The sequence below is a fragment of the Apium graveolens genome, chromosome 6, assembly GCF_009905375.1.
Source record: "Apium graveolens cultivar Ventura chromosome 6, ASM990537v1, whole genome shotgun sequence".
Lineage (NCBI taxonomy): Eukaryota > Viridiplantae > Streptophyta > Magnoliopsida > Apiales > Apiaceae > Apium > Apium graveolens.
The window spans coordinates 139,036,474-139,048,381 of NC_133652.1; positions in this window are offsets into that span (position 1 = coordinate 139,036,474).

The window sequence follows — 11,908 nt, forward strand, 5'->3', positions numbered from 1 at the left end:
TTGGTAATTTATCCCACTCTATTGGCTCATCCTTTGGCACAATAGGCTCTCCATGTATGTTCCTGTAGGGGTCCACCACCCTTATGTCTTCAAATACCACAGAGGGCTTTGATGCTTGAGTTTTAGCTGGTGTGGATTTCTTAGGAAATTGATCTTCCAATTCCTTGTCAACAACATCCAGTTTCCTTTTTGTTCTTCTAGCCAATTCTTTCTTTCTTGGGGATTTCTTCTGTTCTTCAATCTTCTTCTTTGATTCAGCAGCTTCAGATGGTTGAGAGGGAATTTGTTGAAAAGAGTTTACAGCTTGTAGCTTGGCCAAGATGACAATCTGCTCTTTCTTTTGTTTAGATTTCTTTTCATCTAGAGCAGCTTGCCTCTTTTCCTTCTTTAATCTTGCTTTTTCTTCTTTCTTTGCTTGAGAAAATTGTGGATGTCCAGCTACCACACAAATTTCCTTTCCATTTTTGAATATCTTAGCAATTCTCCTTTTTGAGGCTGAATCAGCTGGATCTTTATAGAAGACAATGGATCTTGACAGAAGCTTCTTTTCATCAGGCTTGGGTGTCTCATATACAGTGTCCAAGGGATTCTTCAAAGATGACTTTGGATAATTTGCCCTTGGTTTGAGAATTATTTCAGCCTTTTGTGATTTGATGCAGGAAGATTGTCCTTTCTCCAGATAGTTCATGCTCATCTCATTCACACTGATTGGCTTGACATGAGAGTGATGGATGGCTGACTTAACTGGCTCCTTGACTAGTTCAAACTTTTTCTGTATCTCCTCATCAATCTTATCCCAGTTGATCAAACTCAACTTTCTTTTTTCAGCAACTTTCAAATTTGCTGCTGCTGCTTTAATTCGATCTATACCATCTGCAACTGGTGGCTTGGAGATAGTAATTGAAGGTACAATTACTTTGCTGATTTGTACTTGAAGTTTCTCCCCCTCTGTTGGTCCTTTCTCCCTCTTACTTGATTCTCTCTCCCCCTTTTTGTTATCATCAAGTTGAGGAGTTAGGCCTTGTGCTTTATCCAGTTGCATGAGAAGATTTGTCTGAGTCTGTTGATTTTGAAGAAGAATAGCCACTGAATCTTCAATAACTTGAACTCTGTTTTCCAGCTTGGCTAGCTTCTTTTCAGAGTCTGATTCTCTCCTCAATCTTAGTAGTAGATCTTGCATGGTACCATATGGCATTACTGAATCCAGCTTCTTAGAGTTATAGGTCTTCAAGTCAGCTATATCTCTTTTCAATTCATCCACACTGAGATTCTGTCTTAAGTGCTGGATCTTCATTAGATGTAGGGAGTCTAGGTGAGCTTGAAGAACAGCCTTGGTACCAACATCTGAAGTTTCCTGAAGGGCCTGTTGAATAACCATTACTTGTTTGACCAAAGACACCTCAAATTGTCCTGGTGTAGATTCCTTTGCCCATGCCCATTCAGGTAAACTTAAAGCAGAACTTGGGCCTTCAGCTCCCCCTAAGTTCATGCTTCCATCCAAAGAACCAGAGTCATCATCATTAGAATTTACTCCAAATTCTTCAGATGGCTCTCCAGCTTGAGAAGGCATCCTATTAACAGCCGCTTTATCTCTTTAAAGAGATTCTGTGGTGTGCACTAAATTCAAAGTCTGCTCTGCCTCTACATTGCCATGAGCAACCAATAATTGATAGGCTGACACAGGATAAATAAAAGTGTCAGCATCCAAGGAAATGTTATCAATTTCAGCTTTGTAATGTTGCTGAAATTGTCTTTCCTTTTCAGCATCATCCACAATCATTGACTCATTAGCAATGGCTGGATTCACCCTTATTTCTCCTGTACCTGCCTTTCTCTCATATTCTCTCTTTTGTTGCATCAGGGTCTCACTCTGGCTCCCCACCCTCACACCATCACCTTCACCTACTAAGGTGGGACTCCTCTCACTCACTTTTGCCAATCCTGAAGAAATGGATTGCTGAGATTCACTCTTTTCCTCTCCTTTTGCCTGGGAGCAACCCAGCCTCTCACTCAATGCACTCTCCTCTCTCAGTCCTAAGAGTGACTATATTACCACTAAATCTTCTGTACTTGAAATAATTAAAGTTTGAAGTTGTGCAGAGACACTTGACGGATAAGTGATATCCGTCGGGTGAGTGGTAAAGCTATCCGACGGATAACTGCTGTTAAGCTTATCCTTTGGGATACAATCACTACTCGACGGATGAGCAATATCCATCGAGAGAGTAGAAATGAATGAGGTGGGAAGAGAAACTATTGTTGACTCTGTGTTGATTGAAGTTATTTGAGGCACAGATGTCACAATAGTATCTGAAAGAATTGGCAAGTGAGCCAACAAATCATCTAAAAGATGATGCTCACTTGCACTAGATTTTGGCTTCCCCAACAGAGTTAAAGAAGGGAAATCAGGAATTGAAGTGTTAATCATATCCACTTCCAGAGAGTTTGTTGGTGAGTATGGTATTTCAGTGGCTTCTATTATTAGAGATTTTGGCTGTGACTCCACATTTATTGGAGCCACATCAATCTGAATTTGAGAAGGTGCAGGGACTGTGTCTTTAGCACTAGTTTGCACTGTGTGTGTGCCCTGTGCATCCCCAGTTGTTTTGGATTTCTTCTTTCTAGTGTAAGTTTGGGGTGAGCTTGTATCCCTAACCCTTTTGGCATGTGCTCTTCGATGAGAGCTTTGTTCAATAGCCACATCCTTTAGGGAGGATGCAACTAGAAGTGAGCTTTTGTCCCTTTTAAGCACTGCAGTTTGTTGGGAAACTGCAGTGTGGCTAGGCTGGGATTCACTCAACTCTCCAACCTTATCCTTGGGGTTTCTTTGATATTTACCCCTTCCCTCACCTATCCGACCCTCCTTCACACTCCCCTCTTTGGCTTTGGTAGATTTTTCAACTAGTACCTTTTGAGAGATACCAGAGGGGGTTTTCTTTGATTTGGATTTGGAAATTACAGTTGTTTTGGCAGCTTTGGTAGGCAACTGTTTGGTTATTGTCACAGTTACCATAGCTATGCCTGAACTCAAAGAAAAAGAAGAGATTGAAATAGTTGAGGGTATGGATGAACTTACCTCACTTACCTGAGGTGTCTGCATCACATGAAAGTAGAACATTGACACATCCCTATGATGGTTGGCTCTGTTCAAATCTGCAATGATTCTTCTCTCTTGAACCCAACAAGCTAATTTGTTGTTTGGGTTCTCAAGTACAATCTCTTGACAAAGATGGTTAGCCAATATCATGAAAAATCTAGCATAATATACATTCTTTCCCCTTTTGGCTAACTCACCTAGTTTAAAACCTAACTCATACAAGACAAGGTCACTGAAATTGTAAAATTTATCTGTAACTAGCATGTATAGCATGTTAAGCATGGAAATGTTCACAGAATCAAAATTACTGACTTTTCCAGAGAAAACTTTAGTCACAACATCACACATGAAACTCCATTCCTTCCTAAGACCTAATCTTCTAATTTCACTTAGCTTATTAGTAGGAAGTGCATAATGCATGGAATTAAGCATATTGATAATATCAGTGTCAGTGTGTGGTGAAGTTACATTATCATCAGGAATTTTGAAACATGCTTTTATCACATCACTATTGATACAGAACTCATTACCTTTGATAGTTAGAGTGATGGTTTTGTCAGTAGAGTTGTAGTTTGCAGTGGTCCACATCTCTTCAACAACTTCACAGTAAACTGTGGGTGATTCAAGCATGGCATAACTTAACTTGCAGTTCTTCACGAAGTCCATCATCTTGTGATAGTCTTCTGATTGCTGAATACCCTTATTGACCAAAGCAGTGAAATTGTTCTTCTCATAAATGAACCCAGTCTGAGACATGATCTTTACTACAGGTGCCATTGTTAGAGAATGAAAGCTTGAAGAGAAAGAGGATATTTGTTTGAGAGAGAATAAAATAAAAGTAGTTGAATTTGAGAATGATAAAAGAAAATAATTGGAATGAAATAAGCTTTTATACTCCCTCAAAAACAACGGATGAAAATAATAAAGAAAAGTAAATTACCCAATAGAAATTGCCTAAATTAGCCGTTTAAAGATAAAATGTAAAAATTACACCCATTATCCGTCGTGTAATGCTTATAAACTGTAAGTATACTCGATGGATAATGTTCAGGGAATTAACGGTTAAGATTTAGACACTTCGACGGATGAGGATGAACTGTTATCCGTCGAGTTTTAAAAGATTCCAGAAAAGTAATTGATTTTTATATGCACATAGTACATCGACGGATGACTTAACTCGATGGATAATGGTCATCCGTCGAGATGCAAATTTTGACTTAGCCAAAATTTCATCCATGACCAAAAAAATCAGTTAAATTTCTGGCTACATTTCAACTTGCAAAATAACTCAGATAGATTCAAGAGTAATTAAGCATACCTAACTCACTTACCAACCTAGAAAAGGTGGATTCATCCAGTGGCTTGGTAAATATATCTGCAAGTTGCTTCTCACTTGGAACAAAATGTAACTCTACAGCACCATTCATTACATGTTCCCTTATGAAATGGTACTTGATGTCTATGTGCTTTGTCCTTGAATGTTGCACTGGATTTTCAGTGATGGCAATTGCACTTGTGTTATCACTGGAAATAGGAATCCTCTCAACTTGCAAACCATAGTCTAGCAATTGATTTTTCATCCATAAAATCTGTGCACAGCAACTGCCAGCAGCAATATATTCAGCATCAACTGTAGAAGTAGAAACTGAATTTTGCTTTTTACTGAACCAGGACACAAGCTTGTTTCCTAGAAATTGACAAGTTCCCGTTGTGCTTTTTCTATCAATTCTGCAACCTGCATAGTCTGCATCTGAATAACCAGTTAGATCAAAACCAGAATCTCTAGGATACCAAATGCCAAGTTTTGGTGTTCCCTTGAGATATCTGAAAATTCTCTTAATAGCTATCAAGTGAGACTCTCTAGGATCAGCCTGAAATCTAGCACATAAACATGTAGCAAACATTATATCTGGCCTACTAGCTGTTAAGTACAGAAGTGAGCCAACCATGCCTTTATAGCTTGAAATATCCACAGACTTTTCAGTAGTGTTTAGTTCAAGCTTAGTTGCAGTGGCCATGAGAGTTTTTGCAGATGTGTAATTCATTAGATCAAACTTCTTTAAAAGATCAAAAATATATTTAGTTTGACTAATGAATATTCCATCACTAACTTGTTTAACTTGTAAACAAAGAAAGTAAGTTAGTTCTCCCATCATACTCATTTCATACTTACTTTGCATCAGTTTGGCAAACTTTTTACAAAGTTTCTCATCTGTAGAGCCAAAAATAATATCATCTACATAAATTTGAACAAGTATGCTAGAGCCATTAACATTTCTGAAAAATAAAGTTTTATCTACAGTACCTCTTGTGAAGTGATTTTCCAAAAGGAACTTTGATAAAGTGTCATACCAGGCTCTAGGTGCTTGCTTCAGTGCATAAAGTGCTTTCAGTAGATAATAGACATACTCTGGGAAATTTGGATCTTCAAAGCCAGGAGGTTGACTAACATACACTTCTTCCTCCAAATCCCCATTCAGAAAGGCACTTTTGACATCCATTTGATAGACCTGGCATGGGCTGCATAGGCTAAGAAGATTCTGATGGCTTCAAATCTTGCAACATGAGCAAAAGTTTCATCAAAATCTATTCCCTCTTACTGGCAATAGCCCTTAGCAACCAATCTAGCTTTGTTCCTTACTACTATGCCATTTTCATCCATCTTGTTTCTAAATACCCATTTGGTGTCTATTGGATTCTTTCCTTTAGGCTTTGGTACCAGCTTCCAGACTTTATTCCTTTCAAATTGGTTTAGCTCCTCCTGCATAGCTAAAATCCAATCAGGATCCAACAAAGCTTCTTCTACCTTCTTTGGTTCTTTCTTTGACAGAAAGCTGCTGTATAGACATTCTTCCTGAGTTGCTCTTCTTGTTTGAACTCTAGAAGACACATCACCAATAATTAGTTCAGAGGGGTGATCTTTTGTCCATTTCCTTGGTTGAGGTAGATTAGCTCTATATGAAGAGACCTCAATGTTGTCTTGATGTGTGATTGAGTTTTGATTGCTAGAAACTCCCCCTGAGTTTGTGGATCTTTGATTTGAGAAAGGGGTACTTTCTATGGGTGACCTTCCTTGATTTCCTGCTCTTTTAGATAACCCGACGGATGGTGAATTTTGAGTACCGACGGATGAGTCAGGTTGTCTTCCGACGGATAACACAGATTGTCTTCCGATGGATGAAGCATTATGTGACTCGACGGATGTTGAGTTATGTGCTTCATTGGTGGTAGATTTGTCTGCATTATCCTTAGACACTGTTTCTTGATCACTCTCATCATCACTTTCATCACTGACCATCTCAACATTGTCGAATTTGAGGCTCTCATGGTAATCTCCATCTTTTAGTCCTTCAATATTTTTATCATCAAACACAACATGTATAGATTCAACAACAATGTTGGTTCTTAGATTGTAGATTCTATATGCTTTACCAACAGCATATCCAACAAAAATTCCTTCATCTGCTTTAGCATCAAACTTCCCATTTTGATCAGTTTGATTTCTCAGAATATAGCATTTACAGCCAAAGACATGAAGAAAGTTTAGAGTTGGCTTCTTGTTCTTGAAGAATTGATAAGGGGTCATGCATCTTGCTTGATTAATCAGAGAGATGTTCTGAGTGTAGCATGCAGTGTTTACAGCTTCAGCCCTGAAATATGTTGGTAATTTTGATTCTTCCAGCATTGTCATTGCAGCTTCAATAAGAGATCTATTCTTTCTTTCCACTACTCCATTCTGTTGTGGAGTCCTTGCTGCTGAAAGCTCATGCAAGATCCCATTTTCCTCACAAAATGCTCTCATGACATAGTTCTTGAACTCAGTTCCATTGTCACTCCTGATTCTTCTTACTTTGAAATCAGGATGATTGTTAACTTGCCTTATGTGATTGATGATGATTTCACTAGCCTCATCTTTAGACTTTAGGAAATATGTCCAAGAGAACTTTGAGAAATCATCTACAATTACTAGGCAAAATCTTTTCTTTGAAATTGACAATACATTGACTGGTCCAAACAAATCCATGTGAAGCAGTTGCAGAGGCTCTTCAATTGCTGAATCAAGTTTCTTCCTGAATGATGCTTTGATCTGCTTCCCTTTTTGGCCAGGCATCACACAGTCCATCCTTTATAAACTCCACTAGAGGAATGCCTCTAACTAGCTCTTTCTTTACCAGCTCATTCATGGTCTTGAAGTTTAAATGGGATAGCTTCTTGTGCCATAGCCAACTTTCATCTTGACTTGCTTTACTGAGAAGACAAGTTACAGATTCTGCTTTAGTTGAGTTGAAGTCAGCTAGGTACACATTTCCTCTTCTCACACCAATGAGAACCACTTTGTTGTTTTGATTGTTAGTCACAATACAGGCTTCTTTGTTGAAGGTTACTGAGTTGCCTTTGTCACAAAGCTGGCTGATACTCAACAGATTGTGTTTGAGACCATCCACTAAGGCAACCTCTTCAATGATGATATTGTCCTTTGAAATCAAGCCATATCCCACAGTATAACCTTTGCTGTCATCTCCAAAAGTAATACTTGGGCCAGCTCTCTCCTTAAACTTTGTGAGCAGGGTAGAATCACCAGTCATATGTCTTGAACAGCCACTATCCAAGTACCAAAGATTCTTTCTGTTTCCCTGCACACATCAAAATTAAATCAAGTTGATTTTGGTACCCAAGTTTCCTTGGGTCCTGCCTTGTTAGCTTTCTTCTTCTATTTCTTAGGTTTTATCTCATTTGACTTAGGAATTTCAGATTCTTCCTTAGTCAATTGGGTTGTACCTTTGAAACCACTAAATGCAACAGAATTATCATGCATGTTATGGCTAACAGGAAATGGCATGCCTGGTGTAAACATGTTATTCCAGTAAGGCATGCTAAATGGCATTTGAGGCATATTGTATGCAGCATAGTATGGATTAGGTGCAAATGGCATATTAGCAAACTGTGCATTCATATTCTATGTAGACATAGCATTAACAGGCATGGGAGGCATGGCATTCATGTTAGGAAATTGAGGCTGAACAGACATGGGAGTAGGCATGGCAGATTTGCAATTAACAGACAAATGATTTACACTACCACACTTGACACAGATTTTTATGGGGGCATATTTATCAGGTGTGTAGTTATTTTGTTTGTTAATCCCTACTTTACCATTCCTATTATTTTTCTTTTTAGTCTCTATTTTTACCTCTATCTTCTCAAGTCTATCACTTAACTGTTTGACAGTCATGTGACCAACATTAGCCTTTTTCCCTTTCTTAGCTTGACTTAACTCTCCTGAAACAAAGTTCTTGGAAACAGACCCATACTTTTCATTTAGCTTGATTTATTTGGCTTTGCTAATGGGTTTGCTTACAGCCGACGGATGAGGATTTTTATCATTTGACGGATAACACTTTTTGTTATCCGACGGATAGTCCTCATCATCCGTCAAGTCTACATCTGTCAGCAACCCATCTACCAAAATAGGTTCTAGTTTCTCCTTATTCTTTTTCCAGGCTTCATCACAAAAAGACTCAATTCCTTGAACCTTGGTGATTTGAGCATGGACATCTCTGGATGTTTTCCATGCTTTAATCACCTCTTGTTCACGATCGAGCTGCTTCTTGAAAATTTCTTCCTTTTTCAAGGACTCAGTTAATTCCTCCTTGGTAATCTTACACTCAATTTTTAATTTCTCAAACTCAACATATTGAGACTCAAGCACATTATTCCTCTCACTTAAAAACAAGTTGTTTTCTTTGATTTTAGCATTTTCTTTAGTGAGAGACTTAAGTGTAACACGCAAATGATACAATTCTGTAGACATGTCATTTAATGCATCATTACACTCAGCTTTAGATAAATGTGCAAGGTTTGTAGTGATTACCTGATTGCTTGAGGAACTTGTCTCTGTTTCATCAGACTTGGCCATAAGGGCTAGATTGACATAGCTGACATCTTCATCTTCATCCAAACGATCAGTTGCCCAGTCATTCTCTTGTGTAATAAAAGCCCTTTCCTTTTGTTTGAGTAGATCAAAGTATTTTTGCTTGTAATCTACAGACTCAAACCTTTTCTTACTGGAATCTGACTTTCTACACTCATTTACAAAATGCCCTTCCAAGCCACATTTGAAACATTTGAATTTTGACTTATCCACCATGTTTCTATTTGGCTTGACTGCTCCAAAGTTCTTTTTGAACTTGAGCTTGGCAAATCTTCTTAAAAGGAATGCTAGGTGCTCATCAATGTCCTCCATGTCATCTTGGCTCAATGAATCTTCACTTTCTGCAGCTAGCCCCTTACCCTTGCTTTCACAGACCTTTAAAGTTGATTCCACATCTTCCATCTTCACTTCTTTCTCCTTTTCCAGATCAGCAACTAGTGTAATGGATCCTCCTTTCTTCTTTCCTCTCTCCATTCTTTCATCCTGCTCTATCTCAAGCTCATAGGTTTTCAGAATGCCATACAGTCTCTCTAAAGTAAACTCCATATAATCTTGTGAGTTTCTCAATGAGACTGTCATTGGTTTCCATTCCTTTGAAAGAGATCTGAGAAATTTCAGATTGGAGTCTTTAGTCTGATAGACTCTTCCATGTAACTTAAGAGCATTTAGTAGTTTTTAGAATCTACTAAAAATGTCAGTGAGTGACTCACTTTCTTCATTGTGAAAATGCTCATATTGCTGAATCAGGAGCTGCATTTTATTTTCTCTTACTTGCTCAGTACCATCACAGATTATCTGTATTGTGTCCCAAACTTCCTTGGCAGTCTTGCAGTTGATGATGTTATCAAACATGTCTGCATCAACACCAATGAACAGAATGTTCATGGCCTTTTTATCTTTCCTGACTTGTTCAATGTCAGGATCAGACCATTCATGCCTTGACTTTGGAACAGATGGCTCATTTCCTGTTGCAGCTCTCATTGGAACATGAGGGCCTCTTTCTATGCAGTCCACATAGGCCTCATCTTGAGAGAGCATGTGAAGATGCATCTTTACCTTCCAATGATGGTAATTATCTTTATCAAGAAAAGGAATCTTGACTCCAACATCTTTCTTGTTCATCTTGCTGAATTGTTTTGATCTTTAAACTCTTTGTAGATTAAGAGCCTGCTCTGATACCAATTGTTAGTCCCTTAACAATATAGCAAGAATTACAAAAGGGGGGTTGTATGGAATTCTTGAACCTTTTTCTTGAAATAAAAATGTTCAACTCTGTTAGGTCACACACACACTGTAGAGGGGGTGAATACAGTGTATAATACACTCAAATCGAACTTTAAGAACTTAAGTAACAGAAAGCAAACTTTATTGAAATAATAAACTCTGTTACAGTATGGAACTGTTACCTCTCAGTGATGAACAAATATCACGAGAGCTGCTAGGGTTACAATGAATAATCTTCTCTAATAATGATAACACTTATAGTGTAAACCCTATGTCTGTGTTTATATACTACACAGTTACAAGATAATCGCAAATTGATATGGAATATAATTCTGCTTCCTAAAATATATCAATCAGATATCTTTTCTTCCAAGTATTCCATTTTTTACAGAATTCCTTCTTCATGCATATCTCTTCTTATGTTTATCTTTATCTTCTTTCCTTTAATCAGCTACTGTCCTTATCTGATCGTCCTTCAGCACTTAAGTTCTGATGTCTATCTTCTGATGATTATCTCCTGATAACATAAGTACTTATATCCCTTAAGTCCTGACTTCCAGTATAAGTACTGATCAACAGTTAAGTACTGATTTATCCTGTTCAAGTAAGATCTGAAATCTAAACATAAAACATATTAACCATGACATTATCAAATATATCTAACAATCTCCCCCAACTTGTAAATTAACATAATATACAAGTTTAACAGATATTTGATGATGTCAAAAACATTAAGTACAAATGCATGAGAATTAGACTAGATAACTACAACTTACAGTCCTTAAAGCTTTTACCAATTTCAACTTCTGATAACAACTTCAGTCTGTATAAATATCAGAATATAAGCAGTTGTAGATCTTCGACTTGGCTTCATCAATTTCTGATCTCTCTGATGTCAGGAGTTGTTCTGAGATAGTTCTTCAACAAACATTTCTCAGCATATCTAAGTTCATTAATCATTCTCCTTTTGACATCTTTAAGCTCTGCAGTATCTTCACCAGTTTGAAAGATTGCAGCTCTGAGATCATTAATCTTTGCTTTTCTCAACTCATGATCTAGTCTTATGACATAAGCTTTGTCAGACTCTAGATTGAATTCAAGTCCCTTAATACCAAGATATGTTCTGATCTGTGCAGTATTAAGCTTCATATCAACAATATCACCATTGTGATCTCTGTACTTTGGAACATACATGCTGTCAGACTTAACAGAATAAAGCCTTTTCTGTCTCTGAATCTGTTCTTTTAAGTAGTTCGTAGGAGTCTCTGTTATTCTGTCATCCACTTGAAGTAAGAAAAGTACATGCTCCAATTCTTCAAAATACTTCAATGAAATGGCATTTTGTCTTATATGATAAACCCTACCATCTGTCATGAAATACAACATGATATATTCCTTCAAGTAGGTATGGTAAACCATCTGTACAGATTCCAGTTGATTCAATCTCTCAGGAGTTGCTCCAATACCCGGTTCACTCAAGGAAGTTGGATCATTGGTGGTGTTGTGCACTCTTCTTTCATCAGCACTTCCCAATCCAGTTTTATCTCTAGCTTCCTTTCCAGTAACTACTCTTGCTTCAAAACCACTTGCAGTAGTCCTCAAAGATTGAGTATGTTTTGCTTTAGTGAATCCTGGTAGGAGTGTCTTTGATCTAT